The sequence below is a fragment of the Manis javanica genome, chromosome 2 (assembly GCF_040802235.1).
Source record: "Manis javanica isolate MJ-LG chromosome 2, MJ_LKY, whole genome shotgun sequence".
NCBI lineage: Eukaryota > Metazoa > Chordata > Mammalia > Pholidota > Manidae > Manis > Manis javanica.
Genome location: NC_133157.1, coordinates 117,929,836 through 117,951,120, shown reverse-complemented (window position 1 = coordinate 117,951,120; position 21,285 = coordinate 117,929,836). Strand labels below are relative to the sequence as shown.

General features: G+C 38.4%; 3 pseudogenes; 2 read left to right on the top strand and 1 right to left on the bottom strand.

The window, feature by feature from the left end:
• Positions 1-12,734, bottom strand: part of LOC140847838 (myosin-IIIa-like) — a 50,262-nt pseudogene extending 37,528 nt beyond the window's left edge.
• On the top strand, positions 228-19,680 carry LOC140847839 (transmembrane protein 178A pseudogene; annotated as a pseudogene).
• An 83-nt stretch (positions 19,681-19,763) lies between these two features.
• On the top strand, positions 19,764-21,075 carry LOC140847836 (uncharacterized protein C14orf28-like; annotated as a pseudogene).
• Positions 21,076-21,285: the final 210 nt, after the last annotated feature.

The window sequence follows — 21,285 nt, the reverse complement described above, 5'->3', positions numbered from 1 at the left end:
TTCAGATTAAAATATGAGGATGATATTTAACTCATTTTGATGTAATGCTTTATATTTAGGTATTAATATAATGAATCAAAGAATTTTAGAATGCATCTTAGAAATGCTAAAATTCAACTTCTTCATCAAAGCAAATCCCATACACGTTAAAGTGATTGCGTCTTACAGTCCTGCTCTAGGCAAAACCCAACACTGAGCCCATGCATTGCTTTGGGGATGGAATTTCTTTTAACATAACCTACTAGGTCCTTTAAAATATGGCCCTTATTATTTCCTAGTCTTGTATCTCAACATTTCTTCTCTCAGACACTCTGAACCAGCCACCTGGGATCCTTCAGGTCATTTCTTTCTTGCCTGAGGATCTCTGTATACACTATTCCCTCCCATTTCTGCCTGTGGTTTCTTAGCAATCTTCTAACTCCTTCTTATCTTTCAAAACTCCAGCTTAGACAGGACTTCCTCCAAATGGGACCACTCTCAAGCCCATTTGGGTTGAACGCCCATCTCCATACTGCTTATATCATACCAGAAAATGATGTGATGGCCACCAGAAGTTCTGGGAGCCGTTCCTTTTTTTAGTAATTTCATACAAATGGCTAAATGCAATATAGCAAGGATGTAAAAGGTTAAAAGCACTACTCGGAAATCAAGAAATCTGGGAAGTTGTTTCAGGTTCTGTGCAAAATTTCCTTTTTAAAGTCATCTGACCTCATTGGCCATATTCTCCTAATTATTTCAAGCACTGTGCCCCGTGCTGGGCATATAGTCACACCAGAAAATGAGAACAGAGTGCCACTGCAGTATCCATGCCTCCAATCCATGGATGGATTCCTCACTTTCTTTATATCCATCAACTTTCCTCAGCCTCCATTCTTCTTCATTTTCTGCTTCCCCACTCTAAATTCTACTTTTTGAATTATGTTTCATAATTCATCAACACTCTTGTTCTGCTCTCTCTCCAGGGCCAGTCTCCTGGAGTAAAAAAACCCCAACTCTGGTTAAACCTTACATCTTCTCTACACCTGTGACGTAGCTGGAAAAACCACACAACCAGGTTGACTAGTTTCCCTTCAAACTCACGATTAACAAGTAGACCCTCAACACTGCCCAGCAGTCCCACTGCATGTCCCTGGTTTGCATACCTGCTTCTCTCTGCAGTGACTGCCTCACAGTGACCTCTCTCTCCAAATTGTTCTCTCATTGCTTGCCCGCCCTCTCCCACAAAACTTCCCAACTGATGCCCTCACTTAATAATTAAAAAATAAAATCCATGATAAATTCCTTAATCTTCAGTGTCTGGCGGCGGCGCGCGAGCCCAGCGGCGGCTGCGGAGGGGCGGGAAGCCATGGGGCCGCGGGCGCTCGTCACCGCGCTCAGCCTCGGCCTCGGCCTCTGCTCCCTGGGGCTGCTGGTCGCGGCCATCTTCACCGACCACTGGTGCGAGACCGACCCCCGGCGCCACAAGGAGAGCTGCGAGCGCAGCCGCGCCGGCGCCGACCCGCCGGACCAGAAGAACCGCCTGCTGCCGCTGTCGCACCTGCCGCTGCGGGACGCGCCCCCCCTGGGGCGCCGGCGGCTGCCGGGCGGCTCCGGGCGCGCCGACGCCGAGGCCTGGCGCTCGCTGCTGGGGCTCGGCGGGCTGGACGCCGAGGGCGGCCGGCCGCTCTTCGCCACCTACTCGGGCCTCTGGAGGAAGTGCTACTTCCTGGGCATCGACCGGGACATCACACCCCATCCTGAAAGGCCCTTCTGGCAGATAACTATTGATGCCAAGGAAGCTTTGCTGGTCAAAGGGCTGCCTCAGAAAATAACAACAGGAGCAACACATTTCATCCCGATCCCTTGACTGATAACTGAGTGACCATCACTACAACTTCCAAGCGCATCTGTCACCATGACAACTTTGAGAAAGAGAATGAGTGAATCCCTCTGCTATTGCCTATGTCCTGATGTGCTGATAGAGGCAAATATTCAACATTTGAGAAACCAAGCAATGCTTTATTCATGTCTGTGTTGGGCTTGAATGTCCTTGAAATTCTGTGAATTGTTTGCTTTCAAAATGAGAAACCCGGGAGGCCACCCGAGGAAGCGGTTGTTTGGCCGCGAATGATCCTGTGTTTGGAGGAGTGGGGTGGAGGGAACGGGTGGGTGTTCACGTGGAGCCCAGTCATCTTGGCAGGAATGTTCGAGACCAACCACTCCAGTGCACCTCAGGTTTCCTGATGGAACAGTTGTGCTCCTCTAGGACCTCTCATTTGAAACCAAGAGACCTATTTATTGAAGCATTAATATTTATTAAAGTATCTAAAGATACTTCTCTAGAGCAGGAATTTCAAAGCAAGAAAACAATCTGAACCGCTGCATATGGGCTGAACTAGCAGAATTTTAGCACAGACGCCTCAGAAGATGTTTAGAGTCACAAGGTATGTGGGTGGACATATATTTGGACCACCAGATTGTATTCCAATTTGTAGGTTTGAAAAGAAAAAAAGGAGAGAGCAGGCAGGAAAGAAGGGAATGTAGGAAGGAGCAAATGAATAGCTATTTGGTGGATCTTTGAGGAGCTCTGTACGATCTTCTTTCTTAAATATCCATTCAGTACATTTATCTTTCTAAACTAAAATCTTATCATGCCTTTTCTTCGATTAAAGATCTGTCTGATGTATTCCTCAATAAGTTAAACATAGAATTACCAAATGTCCCAGCAGTTCCACTCCTAGGAATATATCCAGAAGAGTGAAAACATACTCAAACTAAATCTTCATGAATGTTCGTAGCAGCACTATTCATATTAGCAAAAGGTGGATACAACCCACATGTCCATCAACTGATAACTGGATAAACAAAATATGGTGTGCCTGTATAATGGAACATTATTTGGCCATCAAAAGAAAAGATGTGCTGGCATATGCTATAATATGGATGAACCATGAACACACATTAAGTGAAAGAAGCCAGACAGAAAAGGCAATGTACTGTATGGTTCTATTCATAGAAATAACCAGAATAGGCCAAGCTATAGAGACAGAAAACAAGGAGGGAGGAATAAGGAGTGACTGCTTAATGAGTCCAAAGTTTTCTTTTGGAAATAGGTGGAATGGCTGCACAATGTACTAAATAAAATCGAATTACACACTTTAAAATGGTTTAAAAAAAACACACCCAACTGTGATGATTTCCCACTGCCGATAGCTACAAATTTAAACTTCTCAGCAGGTCATAAAATAGCCTTCAGCATGTGATAGGGGCTCCATCTACTTTTCTGATTAGATACCCAATCACTTCTCCATGAAATCTAGGACCAGGCTATACCAGCCTGATATTTGCTATTGTCTCAGTGCATACGCCCTTCACTCTCTATGTCATTGTATATCCTCTCATTCTTCTGCCTGACATACCAACCCCTTGTCCATCTGGCCATTATTCCTTGAAAGCACAGCACCATTATTACTCCCTCTGTAAATTTCCTTGACTCTACCTTTAGCCCCTCATTCCCTCATTCAGTGCTTTACTAGCTGGAACCCCAGTGCTTTATACATATTTGTAATACAGTACTTTCTACAATATATTGTGGTTTGCTTCCTCATCCATTTTCCTCCCTACCTTAAGACCAGGGACAGATGCCACCCAGCTCAGTACCTGGCACATGGCGACCTTTCCACAGAACGGTTGTTGAACAAATTCCACTGGATTGATTTCAATTGCAGTCATTTTGGGTCCCTTCTCTTCTCACCCACTCCACTGTGTTTCATTTAATTCAAGAACAAGGAGAAGGTAGAATTATTCCCAGCTTTTAAAGACTAGGAAACTAATAATTAATTCAAAACAGATAAAAGTACTTTTTCGCATTTAAAAAAATAGCAATAGTAGTAGATATAAAAAGAAAATTACAGATGCTTTTATTTTTGAAGTAAAATTAACAGAGTGCTTCCTTATGGGAGATTTTCTTTGCAAAATGCTCTTAATCCTTAATTTAAAAATTATGTTATTATTTAAAAAAATTCCTTAATCTTCTCATTTCAAAAACTATAAAACAATGTGCATCAAACATGAATCCGTTCTCATTATCTATCTTTGGTAACCACTGTTTGGCCTCAACTAGTCTTCTCCTGTTGTCCTATGGCAGCCTTCAGATCTTAGCACAAACATCACTTTCTTGGGAAGGCCATTCCTGACCAACCTTCCCCACATAGTTATTTCTCCATTAGAATGTAAGCTACAAGAGAGTATATAGACTTTGTTATTTTTACTACTGTGTCCACAATTTCCAGAACAATGTCTAGCACACAGTATGCAATTAGTAAATGCTGGCTAAATGGGCAAATGTTTCTTTACCTTTTAATTCTGACAACAGAGACCTTATCTATATCTATCTGTTCAATTTCAAATCTAATAATGCCTAACTCTATGTCTGGCAAGTAGTAGATATTAAATATGTAGCTGTTGAATAGATGCATCAGTATGGTTCTTTAAAAACTGTTTTTAAATGAGGGGAGAAATAAAGATTAGATTAGGTGATTAGATGAAAGGAATTTGAAAATCTAAACAAAATAAGGATCATACTCTGATTCATCATACTTACAGGCACACCATGCAGTAAATGGCTATGAATGCCTGCTAAAAATTACATCCCTATGTAAAAACACACTTATGAATAGTCCTTGGAAGACTTAATCTTTATGAAATATGTGCCTTTGATCCAAAATGCAAAGGGATAAGTAGGAGGTAATCAGTAATAATCATCCACTTTAGTGATTTCATAATCAATGACAAGATAACTACTTCTTACATCTGTCTACTTGAGTCATGCAAATAAGCATTTATGCCATCCATGTAATGTAAAAGTTAGACCAAAAGACCAAATTAAATCTTGTTAAATGCCTGAAATAGGAGTTTTCAACTAGGAGAAACATTCATTATATAGAATGTTACCTTTCAAATGGCAATGTTATTGAACACAATTTTAATTTCTGGTGTATTAACTACTGGCCTTTCAACATACAGGCATGAGAATCCAGCTAAAAAACGACTAGACACCAAATACATGAAAAGTATTTTAAAGTTGTGAGAATTCCAAAATAGGCAACTCAAGGATAGATAAATAAATATGTAGCTGCAATATATTATGAAAGAGAAATGGAAATAGGTATAAAGTACCATAGAAGCCCAGATGAAGAAACAACTAATCTTAAGTGATCATGAAAAGATATATAAAATAGGCAGTATTGGAGCTGAACATTAAACATGAACAGGAGTTTGTCCAAAATACAATTTCCTCTTTAAAAGTTTGCAGTATGACATATAATTAAGGCAGTGCATTACTGTAACACATTATAAAACAATAATCACAGAATGACAAAAGCACAGGCATTTTGGGAACAGAATACACCTAGTCGAATCTCATTTAAAACAAACAAAACTCCCAATGAGTAAATAAAATGAAATGTAAAATGACTTCCTCAAAATTAAACATTAAAGAACTTCAAGAATTAGAATAGAAGCAAGTCTTCTGACTCCTATACTATTCTTTCCACTACATAGCTTTTTATTCTTTAAGAATAAAGTAAAATGTCACAGTTAGTAAACAACTGATTATTTCATGATTGTAGTAAATTGCATTTTACATAGCAATGAATGTTCACATTTTTCTAGTCCTTTAGCACTCATGAAATAAAAAGTAATTCTGTCCCTCATAAAACTAAAACACACAATTAAGTTTTTAATTATATGATTAGGTAAGCTAAAAAACTGTTTTTCATGCATATTACTGTATTTTGATATATATATTTACCATAATTCTGTAAAGGTACTTATAAAGCTACATTTTAAAAATGAAGAATCATCTCTTTGAATTGATTTATTATATATTGAATTGCTGGGGTTCTTTCGTGATAGAAAAAAGACCATAATACAATGAATCTTACTTCAGGATATTAATATTTATCTCAACAAATTATTCTGATTGTTTTTGTAAACCTGCACTTAATTCTTTTTTACTAAAATAACCAAACTACCTTTCTACTCATTCTAAAACACAGCAGGGATTATCTCCCAAGCTGGCTCTTCCTTCTGCCTGGATTGCTTTTTCTCCAGGTATCTACGCAGCTTACTCCCTCACTTCCTTTAGGACTTACATCAGTAGAAAATCCACAAATATGTGGATATTAAACAGCATACAACTAAACAACTGATTCATCATACAAAAAAATCACATGGAAAATTAGAACATATCTGGCAACAAACAAAAATACAGCATAGTAAAATTTATGGGATGTAACAAAAGCAGTGCCAAGAGGCAAATTTATAGTTGTAAAAGCTTTATGTTAACAGATGCTAACTAATTCATTGTGTTGAGCACTTAGTAATGTATATAATTGTTTACTCCCTATGCTGTATACTCTAAACCAATATTATGTTGTATACCAACTATAATTCAATAAAAATATACTGGGAAAAATAAATAAGTAAAACCCTCTGATACAAATAGATCAAAAAATAAAATAAAATAAATTAGTCATAGGAATGGAAATATAGAGAATATAACCAATAATGTTGTAAAATCTTGGTATGGTAATGGGAGTAACTACACTTGTGATGAGCAGTTAGTAATGTAGATAATTATTGATTCACTATGTTGTACATTTGAAACGAATATAATATTGCATATCAACTTTATTCCAATAAATAAATAAAAAGATATTTTTAGAAGGAAAAATCTCAAACCCATGACCTAACTTTATATCCTAGAACTAGAATTAGAATAAAAGGAACAAATTAAACCCAAAGATAACAAAAGGAAAGAAATAATAAAGATTAGAGCAGAGATAAATACAGAACAGAAAAACAATAAGGAATAATCAACAAAACCAAGAGTTGATTCTTCAGAGAGAGAAACAAAATTGATCAGTCTTTAGGTAGATTGACAAAGAAAATATATATTATACCCTAGAACCTCAAAATACCTGTATAGCTTCCAAAAAATTAGAGGAGAAAAACTGATGATAACAAACTCATTCAATCAAAAACCTCAGAAAAGGAGAATAAAGGAAGCACAGGAAAAGCAGGAGAAATAGAAAGTATGAGAAAACAGTAGAAATAATTATAAGTTTACCAGTAATCACAATTATTGTAAATGGACCAAACTTACTAGAGAAAAGACAGAAACTAATAGCTATAGGCTGTTTGCAAGAGAATCACACAGTCGGTAATAGAATGGAAGTAAAATAGTGGTATATATAAATACTCAACAAAAGAAAGTGAGTATCACTAGATTAACATCAGATAAAATATACTTTAAGGCAAAAATATTTATTAGAGGTAAAAAGGTTCATTACATAATAATCAAAAGATTTGATTTTGCAAGAAAATATAAAAGCTCAATACAGAGCCCCAAAATACATAAAATAAGAACTGAAAGAAATATAAAGAAAAATAGAGAAAATCACAATGTTAGAAGGAGATTTTAAAACACTTTCTCAGTGATTTTTGGATCAAGTGGACAAAAAAGTTCTTAACGATAAGTAAAATTAAAACAACATGATTAACAAGGAGAATTTAATGGATATCCTGGGATACACGATAGCCTATATCTACAAATGGATAAATATTTTTCATAAGCACATATGACTGCAATATAATTAAGTAAGAAATCAATTACAAGATTTTTTTTAAAAATCCATGCAATTAGATACTTTAAAAGGCACTACTAAGCAATTCAGGAGCCAAAGAGGAAATATACTCACAATTTTAAAATAGACTTTGACCTAAATAATAATGGGAATACTACTCATGAAAGTTTATGGGATACAGCTAAAGCAGCACATTTAGGAAAACATTAGCCTCAAATTTTGTATTAGAAAGGAAGAAATACTAAAAATGAGACAATTATAGAATAAAACCAAAGAGTAGAGAAAAAAGGAAGGTAAGAGTAGAAATTAAAGGAAGACATTATAGAGAAAAAAGATGATAGGAAACTAATACAACAGCTCTGCAAAGAGAATTTTTTATAATAGACAAACATCTGTCAAGACTAATCAAGAAATAAAAAACAAGAGAGAAGGTAGAGATGAGCAATATTAAGGATGAAGAGACTGACAAATTACAGTAGAGATGAAAAAGATAACATAACTTTTTATCAATAAACTTTAAAACTGATATTAAATGGACAATTTCTCAGAAGTAATATTAGCGAAAGAAAATAACAGAAAAATGAAAATTACTTTTCTCACAATGTTTGCATTAATGCGCCTTCATACTCTTATCTCCTAACAATTCTTAATTCACATAATATCTAAGGAGAGTACATAAATTTACAGCAGAAAATCATTCTCTCCAAGTATCTTTTAATCTTTTAGATATAATAACCAAATTTATCAGTGAAAAGGGGCTAGAAATCCAATTTAGGGATTACTGCCTCATAAATGAACACAAGCACATCTTCCTTTCTAATATAACACAAATGTCAATCAGATTGTAAACTTTTGAAAATACATAGAGAATACCATTTCTCAATGAAAATGCAATTTGCCTTTCATATAAAACACACAGAGAAAGTAACAGATGGCTTTACTCGAAATCAAGAAATATTTTAATATTGTGATTCTCACTTTCAAAAACATTCATCATTTGTTTACTGTAGAACATTATTGGAAGATCCTTCCCTTTAGGCACCCACTTCTGTCAAGCTGTTCAAACCGCATCACATAAGGTTTATGTTAAATTCAAAAGGCGTGCCTGCCTGTGATGTGGGAGACATCCTGAAATGTTGAACTGGTTCACTATAGAACTTATCTCTGCACAGAGCAGCCAGAATGATCTCAACACAGAAATCAGATGAAATTATTTTCCTGTTAAATATTCTTCAAAATCCACATTCTTACTATGTCCTGCAGACCCTGAATCAAAGCTGGCCCTTTCTGACCTCCCTAAACTCATCCTCCATTCTTTTTTACCACTCACAGTGACTTCAGCCTCAACTGCCTTCTGATAGGTCTTGGGACACTGAAAACCCTTTTCTGCTGCAGGACCTCCTGTTATCTTTGCCCGGGGGCTTCTCCCACTCTGCATGGCTGGTTTGAACTTCCTTCATACATACTCACATACCTTCAGGATCACATAGAGTTACTATACCCACAAATGAACTATTTCCGATTTTAATGTATTATATCAATTACTTTCCTGGTTTGATTATGAAGTAATAAAATTAAGCCTTCCTGGTTTAAAGAAGCTTGTGAAAAAGTGAGTTTGCTATATAAAACCACCTTCTGGAGACACCAGGATGAATTACCAAACAAGTGCTGGTTATCTCTTTTCCCACAGAACTCTAAAACACAGACTCAAAGAAATCTCTGATGCAATGTAACTACAGACCAGATGAGCTAGACACATATCCTTTTCAGCTTACCCCTAACACAGGCAATAAATATGGTTTAAAACAGACTTTGTCTAGTTACATGCACGGTGTTTTAAATGAGCCATAATCAATGTTTTGTTCCTTTTGATTTGCTCAAAAATGTTTTGTAGAGAGGAGAAAAAAGGTCTACTTTGTCTTTCTACACATGTATTCTATTTTCTACCACTAATTTTCTTACTTTGTAATTATGGAGATAAAAGTACTTGCTTAAAATAAATACTAGAACCAAAAGAAAAGCTATCATTTCCTAGAAAATTTCTCCATACTTAAAAAGTGGTATTAATGAGAATTCAAAAATCTTTATCAGAAATTTTAAGCTTTAGTACAAACCTACAAGCTTCAATGTCCACAGCTGTAAACTGGAATAATAATGCATGTCAGAACTAATTCTCAGAGTTGATATTGTGTCCAATGAGTTTTAGGAAGAAATGCTTCATTAACTGTCATACAGGATTACTTTCCTCCTTTTTTGAAGGATGGAAGTCAGGTTATAGTTTTGGTCACATAACTCCTGTTCAAATTAGTAAGGTACATCGTCTGAGTCAGAAATCACAAACTGAAAGGTCTGCAGGGGCACAGGAGGTGAAATACATGAGCGCAGCAGGTCTGGATAAGGTAAAAGCAGCGAGTGGAGGTACTGTGGCAAAGAGGAGCATGTATGCCGCCTCCGAAGTGGGCAACCACATCCTGGCTTCAGCTGCCAGCAGCTTCGAGCCCTGCCTTGCCAGTCCTCTTGTTTTTCAGGGGAAGCTAGGATTCTGGGAATTTATTCAAAAGTTACTAAGTTCAAAACATTTGTAAACAATTGTAAAGCACTAAGCTGACACAAATAAACATCTGAAGGCCAAATTCAGCCTTCATCAGTATCAGCCTATGACATCTACATGATTTTTTTCTTGTTGTTCTTTGTTAAGAAATAGCCAATAAACATAGACCTATCCATATGGAGAGGTTTTAGGCAACAAAAAAAATGAATAACATTTTCTGACTGTTTATCATAGAACAGGTACCAGAGTTTCACATGCATTATATCAGTAACCTTAAATGCTCATAGAAGCCCTCAGAAAGGCATTACGTGTAGCCCTCACTTTCAGAAAAAAAGACTGAGGATCAAAGAGAGTTCTTCAGGTCATAATGCTGGTAAATGGTACAGTCAAGAAACAAACCATGTCAAAGTCCATGGTAGAAATTTGATGTTTAATGATAGATGATTTCAGTTCAAAAGAGCACTGCTTCCCAATTTGAAGTTGCTGACTCCCCAGAGTGGTAAAGGGTCTCTGTGAATTAAGTTTGAAAGCCTATTTGCCCCATTCTTCTATTTGCCCTCTAACGGACAGCTGAGTTTGTTTTCTATTAGCAAGAAAAGGGAGCTTGTTAGATACAATCTTTCAAGTTACATGTAATTACAAAGTATATGTAATCCAGGCAAAAAAACTAATGCAGGTATCCTTGTTTGTAAAGATTAAACAAACAAACAAACAAAAAGTTGGAAATAGTTTAGAGCACTAACATTGGAGAAATTATTAAAATGATAAAACATTTTCCATCAAACTTTATATAATTAACATTTATAGAATCTAAGATATACTTTGACTTTTAAATATTTATTTCTCAAACTATTAGTAGCAACTAATGGGTATTCAAATATTTTGGATTTCAAAGAAAAGTTATTTTTCAAAGAATATTTGCACAAAAAATCAGGCTATAAAGTTATAGTTGTAAAGGAAGCACAGGGTAATGTTATCCCCTTATGTGATGTGACCAAAATCTCTGCAAATGATACACTAAGCTGGTGTAAAAATCAGCAAACTGAATCTTTTACTTTGCACTTTTTGGTTCCCAATAATAAAAAAAGGACTAAGACAAATGAGAGTGATTTTTCACATGCTAGATATCACATCAATATATTCATACAGAACAAGTTATCTTTGAAATCTTATACATCTTTAATTTTTCCCATTGGAAAACAATTATCTTTTATAATGTAATAAGAACATCAGTATGTCATAAATAACATGTACCCTCATTTACCTGTCAAGCCTTGGCCCCTAGGCTGCAGTAAATTCAGAAAACTTGATAACTTTATCACATACCTTTACCAAGGCTTGAAAATAATGCATAATAATGCTCAGACATCAGGACTTAGAATAAGTGTCCAGGCTGCAGCTGCGACCCTGGGCCTGTACCACACAACAAAAAAAGTCACAGTGCTTCAGGGTGAGGCATCCAGAACCTGGAGAAAGAAATTAGAAGTTGAACTTAGAAACACTGAGGTAGGATGACAGGACTATAATGTATTCCTCAGTTTTAGCATTTTTTCACAGTTAATAAGGAATACAAAGCACCTCATTTCCTGTACTGGCATAAAGCACCTCTCAAGTTAGTTACTGAGTCAATGTAAATTACAAATGAACTTCAGAGGCTTTAAGAGCACCTACAATCACCAAGAAAACCGCATAAACAAAAAAACCCTTTGGGGTTTTTTTTTTCTGAATAAATTATTTATTCAAGGATTTCCCACAAAGTAATTTCTATTTTCCTAAACTTATGGAAGCTCTACTCAGTAGAACTCAATTTCTAAACGTAAACTGAGGTTGAGAGCAGCCACTGGGTAACTGAAAAAGGGAACACTGCCTCAAGGATACGGGGTCGCGCCGGCCTCCCCGGCCCCCCCAGACCACGCACCTGCCGCAGAGGACACAAGAACTCTTTGGTTTTCAAAAATACATGTATTTTTTAATGTTACTGTCCATTATAGCGGCTATCTCAAATCTTACGTCCAATTACATTCATAATAATAACAAATTACTTACAAAATAGAAAAATTGTATAAGTAACTTATAAAACATAAAAATTAAACATTTTCTTGTACGAAAATTACAGCGAAGTGCATGCAGAAACTACTGGCCAACAGAACAGCGCCGGCGGTGAGCAAATTGAAATGACATGGTTTCTGGAAGGATTTCTCGGTCTCCACAGGGACCACAACGTTCTTGTCTCAACTTTTCCCTTAAAAAGAAAACTTTGCATACGTCTGGAGTTGCGGGGACCCCAGCTCCACCGACCTGCTCCTACAGAAATCACCCCGAAGCGGGCTCCCCTGGGTGGACCTGCAGCGGCGCAGGCCACAGGCCACAGGTCCTCCGGGAGCCCGCCGGGGCCCGGGGCGCCGTCCCCGCACGGTTCACCGTCCCCGGCCGGTATCGGGGCGGCTGCGCGCGGAGGCCTCCCGCTCTCGGAGCCCGGGCGCGGCCCGCCCGCAGCCTACCTGGGCCGGAAGCGGGCGCCCGCTCACTGCCCTCCGGGCGGCCAGCGGGGTGGGACGGGACCGCCCCCCAGGGGCGGGCCGACGGCGGGCGGGAGGAGCCGGCGGCGGCGACCCGGCCCAGGGAGTCCCGAGGACCGCGCCTGCCGTCCGCCCCCTCCAGGCAGAGGGGGAGCGTCCCTCCCTCAGCCCGTGAGCCGAGGGGAGGCCGCGCTAGCCGCGCCCGGTCCCCGCGGGGCCCTGGGCGGGGTCCCGGGACTCGGGCGCCCTCCCTGGCCTGGCGCCCACTCTGGCGCGCCCCCGGATCCCTGCAGCCGTTGCGGGCGGGCCCAGTGTCCTGGAAGAAAGTCACCTCCTTGTACTGCTCGGTGTCCCCTCCCCAAGAACTCCCCCAGACCTCGAGGACATCACTTCGTGGCCCGCAGGCCCCGAGCCCGAAAATCAGCAGCGGTTTCAGCCCCGAGAGGGGGGTGACTATGAGACGCCCCAGAATCCAGTTCCCTTTGGCGGCTTAAGGAAGTTGGGGCTCAGGCTGAAGTCAAGGCAGGAACCCCTGGCCTCAGGAGGATGCCTGTTCACCACCAGCCCTGTAGTGGGTTTCCTGCCTAGGAGTCCTGTCCAGTCTCCTAACAGGGCTCACTGGTAGGTCCACGCTGGCCGGATTCCCCTAAACAGCCTCAAAGGACATTATGGCTATAGTTAGCTCTCTGCTTCAGAAGGTGAGAACCATAACCAAAATGTTCTTTGATTCTGTTAATAATCTAAATGGGTCTGGTGTTCATGATGTTATCTAAGGACTTTTAGAAAAGACCAGAGGTTATCTAGTCCTAATCAATGCATCTGTCTTAAGAAAAACAACAATCATTTGAATTGAGGCCAAAAGGCATTTAGCATGTTCTAGATCCTTACACGTAAAATATCTTCGAAATCTAGACATTGAACATTGTATTTTTCTCAGAATCTTGAGAATGTCTGTATCAATACCAACATTATGTAAACAGGCACAAAATTTTAAGTTGTTTCTTTAAAAAACATCATATCAAATTTATTAACATAAGAATGAAGATTAGCCAAGGAACCACATACAAAATAAAATAGGCCAACAATAACCAATTAAAGTACAATGTGAAAAATTACTTCCATTCACAATAAAAACAAAGCATGAAATAACTAAGTGATAAAAAATAACAAATGTGGGAGATACGAAAAGAAAAATGCAAGACTATTGAGAAATTATTTATAAAATGTTTTATTAACTAGAGAGACAGGATATCTACCCTTAAGTGAGAAGAAAAGATTTTAAATACATAAGTACTACTTCCCAATTATAATACAAAAAATATTCTAGAATTCATCTGAGAATCTAAAGAAGCTGGAATAGCTAAGACCAGTTCTCAGGCTGTCGTTGGGAGGAGCATCTGGGGTCCCAGAAGCCCTGTCAAGACATTCACAGCATCTAAATTGCTTTCATAATAATAGTAAGACTTTTCTTTTCATTTCTTTTATGATTTCCATTTTCTCACAAGTACACAGTGAAGTTTTCCAGTGGCTATGTGATATGTGATATCACAACAGTGAATGCAGAACCAGATATGTTTTGTTATGTCAGACATTAGAGAAATTTGCAACAATATAAATAATACTCTTTCTCCTCCTAGATTTCTTTTGTTTTGGAAACTATAGTTACATCTCATAAAAATATTATTTATGTTAACATGTACTGAATTTACCAGTGTTTTAAAATTAACTTTAAAAGAAATATATTTTTTATGCATCTCAGCTTTTATTCTATTATGGTAAATACCAAAAGATAAGACACAAATCTCTTTGGTGCCCTCAAATGATTTTTAAGAGTGTACAGGAGGGCCGAAAGACCAAAAAATTGGAAAACCTTTAGTTAACAATGAAAAATAACTATATTGTTAAATTATAATAATTAAGAGTTTTTCACTGACACAAGAATAGAAGACTGTGTCCAATCCAATCAGTCCAAGACCATCAAGGACAAAAATTATAGTTCCACAATCAGGCTTAATGACTTATTGTAAAAATGGAGACTGCTCAATAGAGCAATAGTAAGGCCACGTTTTGATAGCAGGGCTGGGAGTAAAGGAATCAACATGAGACTTGGACCGCAAAATGAACCCGGGGTTTGTTTCCATGAATAAATGTGGAATGCCATATTCAGAAAAGCCTTGTCTGAAGCTGTGCTCCTGAGATGTAAATCAGGGCTGTTTCTCCATGTCAAAGTGAGTTAGAACCTCCAACTAAGAATAGGATGTTTCCATCTTACTGATATAATTTTAAAAATCAAATTTTCTGATACTCTGTGATTTTAGAGAATAAGATCTTCCAAGGAGTAAGAAAGCAGTAGTCACCCAAAAAAGATGGATATTGGGACACTTCAGCTGTTGCGTGCCCTTGGAAGAAATAAGGATTTCCTGTTCATCTTGCAGCTAGCTATACCAGCCTGATGAACAGCCAGGTGGATTTTTACTTTCTCAGTTTGAGCTATTCCTTTTCTTTTTCAAAAGAAACTGATTAGATTGTCCAAGAAAAGATGTTTCACTTACCAATTACTTTCCTATATGATTTGCTGCCAGATATAAGAACTTAACATATAATACAAAGCCATAAAAAGCAGTATAAAGAAAAAACATTTATTCAATAAGTGATTTTAGGACTATTGGTTAGCTTTTAGGCAAATATATTATTAGATCCTGTGTCACATCATGTGCTAGATAAATGCCATACAAATTAAAAAGCTAAATTTAGGAAATCAAACCAAAAATCTAGATAATATTAAAAGTAATATTTATCAAATATCTGGATGGGAAAAATTTTACATTTAAAAACAATCATATAGGAAAATAAGTGGTGAATTAACTTAAAAATCTGGTATGCCTTTTAAAAACATCAAAAGAACAAACAAAAAACAACTAACATGAAAAGGGAAAAGATATATTGGAGGAAACAGATGCAACAGGTCAAATTGAATTCATGTTTTTCAATCTGTTTTAAAAAGTGCAATGAAATTAAGAAAAAGACCAGGACTGTTATGCATAAAGAACACTAGGTACAGATGATGAGTGCTACAATAGAGGGATAGGCAGGAGGCTGTGGGAATGCAAAGTAGGAAGTTGGTGATTCTATGAAGGTCTGGGTTGAGAGGTTGCATAAAGGCAAGGAGAAGAGGCTGGTAGTCAGGGAAGGCTTCTCAGAGAAGATAATTGGTTTGATACGTATGAATGGATAGGAGTTCATTAGTTAAACGGGGCAGACAGAGCAGCGTGCACAGATAACGGGCTCAGGAAAACAACATTCTTAAACGTGGTGGGAAGGCACGGCGGCTGAGGCTGTAAATGGAAGAGCTTGGTCCCAAAGTACCACATGCCCAGCCAATGAGTGTCTGTGTATTTGATCAGGGCATTATTAAAGAGTATTTGGTAGTGAATACCACAGTCTGATTGATAGTGGATACTCGGACTCGGGTGTGACTCGGATGTCTACTAAGGATTTTTGATGGCCGGATTTGGTATCTGAACATGGAAGAGAGACAAAAGAGTTGAAAATGACTGAGATAATTGCTTTGGGTGTGAAGACACAGAAAGGAATCTTATTTTTGTTAACAGTCGACGTGTCTTCCTTCCTTCTCAAGAGATACATTTTTAATGGAGAAATATTGTGATGAGCATACTTGCACACACACACACACACGCACACACACATACACACACAATTACCACCACCCAAGGAGCATGCTTGAGTGGTAACAGGTAATTGCAGGATTGTTTTCTAGCAAAGTTGGATTTGGCCAGTTGAGGGCTTTGTTGTGCTGAGTAAAATTGAAAAGTTCTGGGAAAGACTCAGGGTAAGACCTGAGAAGCCCAGGAGCCACTTGATTACATTTTGCTGGAGGCTTAGGGAATGGAACCATCGCTGTCATCTCTTGATGAAAATTTTGGTAAAATATACAGGAGGGATAAGGCAGGTGTGAGATGAGGTAATATGAGTGTCACGTTTGGACTCCAGGTACCTCATAAAGACCCTGTCCATTCTGAGCTAGTTACAAACTGTCGTCCCAGAAACCAGACAGAAATACAGCAGGAGACATGCATGGGCTTAGGATGGAAATAATGAAATTGTAAATTTTACATAATGAGTTTGAATTATAATGATGATCAGGCCTAAGATGCAGTGTTTCTGGAATGTTCAAAGTTTCTGTCTTTTAGAATAGGTTCATATCTGTTTGCAACTCCAGAAATGGCAGGTTTGCTTCTTCTTTGTCTTCTACATCACTTTGTTTGGCTCACAGACTCTTTTTACCAGTTTCATTCTCTGCCTTCTCACAGTATTTTTTTCTGCTGTTATTTTTTTCCTGTATTTTTTCCTATTTTATCCAGAGATGCTCGTCCTCTCTGTCAGAGGTTTAGAGGAATTAATCACACACACACATCCTCAATTCATTTCTGCCAGATTGGAAATGAGCAGCAAGTAGCTGAGACTTAAAGTAGAATGTCACCTTTATTACTGTTAAATCCAAATTGAATAATAAGCCCAGTCTTCTTACCTCTCATTCCAGTTTTAATCCACCCATCCAGTGCTGGGCAAAGAGGCTCAGGGCAAGCAGAGTGCTGCATGGGCATGGGGGAAGCAAACAGCACCTTGTAACTGAGCCCAGCAGAGGAGTGCAGAGATTCAGGACAACAAGCAAGGGCCAGAACAGCGCTCATTCCTGCTTTCTGAACCCCAAAAACTCTGCCCTGCCATATTTGTACATAAACTACAGCCCAAGTAAATTCATTCACAAATGTATCTTTCTCTCCACGCCACTGGTATTGCCTTACTGTGAATTTCATCATCCTACAGTGTTCATGATGTTTTCCCCTGCCTTGCCCTTTCAACTTTGTAAATTAAATCATTGAGTGTATTACTCAAACCCATGCATTGTAAGAAGACTCTATGCATTGACAGCACACCAATGTGATGACCCTCTGAAGCAAGAAAATATAATAACCTCTCTAACATCTCCCTCTTTTTAATGCACAAACTTTCTTCCAGTGCATTATCTCCTTTTATATGCAAACATTCCTCTCTGATGGAAATGCCTGTAAGGTAGGTGCCTCTGTTGATGCAGAAGGAAACTGAAGCACAGCCTCAGTAATGACTTCTCAAAGGCCACAATCTTATTGAAATAACTGCTTCTTTAAGATAATAAATTCCAAAGGCTATGACCTCTATAAATGCTCAAATAAGAGCTGGACCCTCACAGAGGTGCCCAGGATGAAACCATGCTGTCTCATATGATCAAAACTCCATTTACCAGCTTCCCACTGAGGGCTGGGAATGGGTTTCCACCTTTGCCTGGGGAATCTTTCTTGGAACCTTTCTCTTCCTTCTATCCAAACTGAACACCCACTCTTCTCTGTAATTACCCAACCATTAGAATCTCAACTCTGATACACTTGCTTGTTCTTTTTCCACAGAAGGAATCTGCAAGAATCAGTATGATGGGTACAGAGGCACTTTTTAAGAATTGCTTTCTATACGAGCTGGCACTCTAGAACTAAGTGGAAGATTATTAATATAAATGATACTCAGTAATTGAAACTAACACATTATTTCACCACTAACTTTATCGAAATCATCTAAACTATTATCTGGATTTTTAACTTTTTTGAAAACGTGGCCCAAGTATTTCCTAAATCATTGTTTTGGGCGATTTTGGCTAGTTGCCCCTTTTACTGTCATTTTCCCAGCTCTAACTGAGGACCTGTAAACATTTACATATGCATACTGCTAGTTAAAGTGCATCAAAATGATCATTTTAATTTCATCTTTTCAGGCAGATGGAGTCCAAGATTTAACTTACATACATTAGTAAAATATTCCACATTTTAAGATCTCACTGGTGTTATCTACTTGATTTTATCTATGAATTTTGAACTTCTGCCATACCTTTGCATTATATTGTGTGGGAGGAAGGAGCTGTATAACTTCACTATGTAGTTTAATTGAAAGCTGCACTTCTGTAAAGCGTATGCAAGTTGTTTCAAATAGCATCTACTGCAAAGGCTTTATTTTCCTACTACCCCTTATGTTCCAGGCAGTAACATGGTGAATAGAAAGGAAGATTATGACTCATTTCTTGATGGGTGATTTTTTTTCCTTTGGCTTTTCATTTTTTACGTTGACCTAAATTCATTTAATAGCAGATACTTCCACTGAATCCAATGAACTGGCAAAATAATCACTATCAGAATAAAAATGTTTGGTTTGGATACTTAATCAGAAATACAGCTGCAGTTTAAAAATAATTTCATTCTAAAAGTTATGCTTCCCAAGAAAATTCAATGAAGATAACCAATAAAGGTAAGCATTCTATAATATAAACCTTTTGGGAATAGGTAGAAGGGACAAGAATTGAGGACATGAAGTACAGGGTAAAACCTCTTTAGAAAGCAGAGGAAGGTATTTACAGCTTTGCTTCAAGATATTTATAGCTAAGGTGGCTTTTTTAAAAATTTGAAATGTGTTGGGAGATTTCTTTGGTTTGTTTTGTTTTTTTTCAACCCTTTCTTTATTGTTGCAGGCCATGTATAATTGTGCATTTTTCCTGTGGAGTATATTGGACTGGAAGACAGAGGGGATGTGGTAAGAGCGAAAGGAAATTTCAACATCGTTTACTCCGACATCCTGTTGTATAGAGTAGCACACTTGTCTGAAGTCATATATCAAGCTGGAAGTATACCAAGGGTGGAGCCCCAACCTTCTTTCTTTTTGCCTATGTTCTTGCCAGAACATTGCACTCGCTGCCTAATTAATTTTATGGTAGGTTTTGGGCTACTGGAACTCAGTTGGGAAGGCACCCATGGTAGCTGTACAGATAGTTGCAAATATTTATGATCCTTATTGTTAAGCTTATGCTCATAGAACCCAACACAGTTCCTACAGAGTATAGAGATATCCTTATGCCAATGTTACGGAATGCTAGTTGTACAGATTCAATACTCAGAAGAGTGAGGGAAATAAGTTCTAATTTCATTCATTCAAAACTGTGAATCAGAGGCGCAGGGCACTGGGAGCTGGGGGTAGGGGCGCGAGGTCAGGCTGAACGTATCGCCGTAGTGAGAAGCTACGCGTCCTGCGGTCCTGGCTCCGTGGGTCCGGTCGGATCGAGCCTGGGCGCTGCAGCTGCTGTGGCTCCCGCCGCGGCGGGTGCGATGGAGGCCATGCCGATGCGCAGCGCTCACGCTGGAGCCGCCGAGACAGCCGGTGGTGCTAGTAGATGAAGTGGCGGGGGCGCAGCAACGGGTTCTCCATGAGCAAGCGGCGGAGGCAACGGGTGCGGCGGCACCGGTGTTTTTCGGTCCCCGAGGAGGATGAAGACACTGTTTGAAGAGATCAAAGCATCAATTAAAAATAACTATAACCAAGATCGCTCATTTTGGAGGCCTGTTCTTCCTTGGGGAGGTGTTTTTACTATCAAAGCTGGCCGCAAAGCAGTATCCTGTACACCACTGTACGTTGAAATAAGACTGAAAAATACCTGCACCATAGATGGATTCTTGATGTTATTATATGTAATTCTTAATGAAAATGAAAATTTCTCCAGGGAACTCTCTCTTCATTTAGGTAGAGAGTTTGTAGACTGTTTTCTTTATTTAATGGACACGTACAGTTTTACAACTGTGAAGCTACTCTGGATTTGGGACAAGATGGAAAAACAGCAATACAAATCTGAAGTTCATAAAGCTTCACTAATAATTGATTTGTTTGGGAATGAGCATGATAATTTTACAAAAAATCTTGAAAATCTCATGTCTACCATACAGGAGAGTTACTGTTCCAACTGGCGATGCCCCACTCGAGTGCAAGAAGATCAGCAGCACACAATTAATATAAATCCTCCCCCAAGAAATACCACATGGAAACTTGATACGACTGGCTGTGGATGAGTTATTCTGTTCCAGGATTGAACTGTGTGAAGAAAGTCAACCTTGGTTAACCGGAACCCAGCTTATCAGGACCCTTAATTAACTGGATGTTTTTTCTGCACTCCTCATTTAGGAGAAAGAGGTGTAGTGGCTTAAGAGAATTTTCCCAACGAGTTTTCTGCCATGGGGCACCCCCTTTTGTTGTCTTAAATATGCAGCATTGGAAATCTGAAGACCTGGCATATGTACCCTATTACTTGGATATATCTGATCATAAGTATTTATTGGAAGGTGCCACATTATTTAACAAAGAGGAACATCATTATTCTGCCGCTTTCCAGATAAATGGACATTGGATGCACTATGATAGCCTCAGAAATGTGAATTTAATTTTGTTAAATAAACGCCCAGAGTTTCTTCTCTTGTCATCATTGGTTTATATTCAAGCAACAGAGAAATAAATATAGACTGATGCTAAATTAAATTGTTTTCCTTGTTATCCAAGGAAACAGTTCAACTATAAAAAAAAACAACTGTGGATCAAGAGCTTCCTGTATGCAAAGTAAAGTGTAGAAAATATACCAATCAAGAAATGGTCAGAATCCCTATTCCTATGGAGATTGTTCTAGCTATGGAGACTAAATAAGTAAAATATATTTCATTTCAGATGG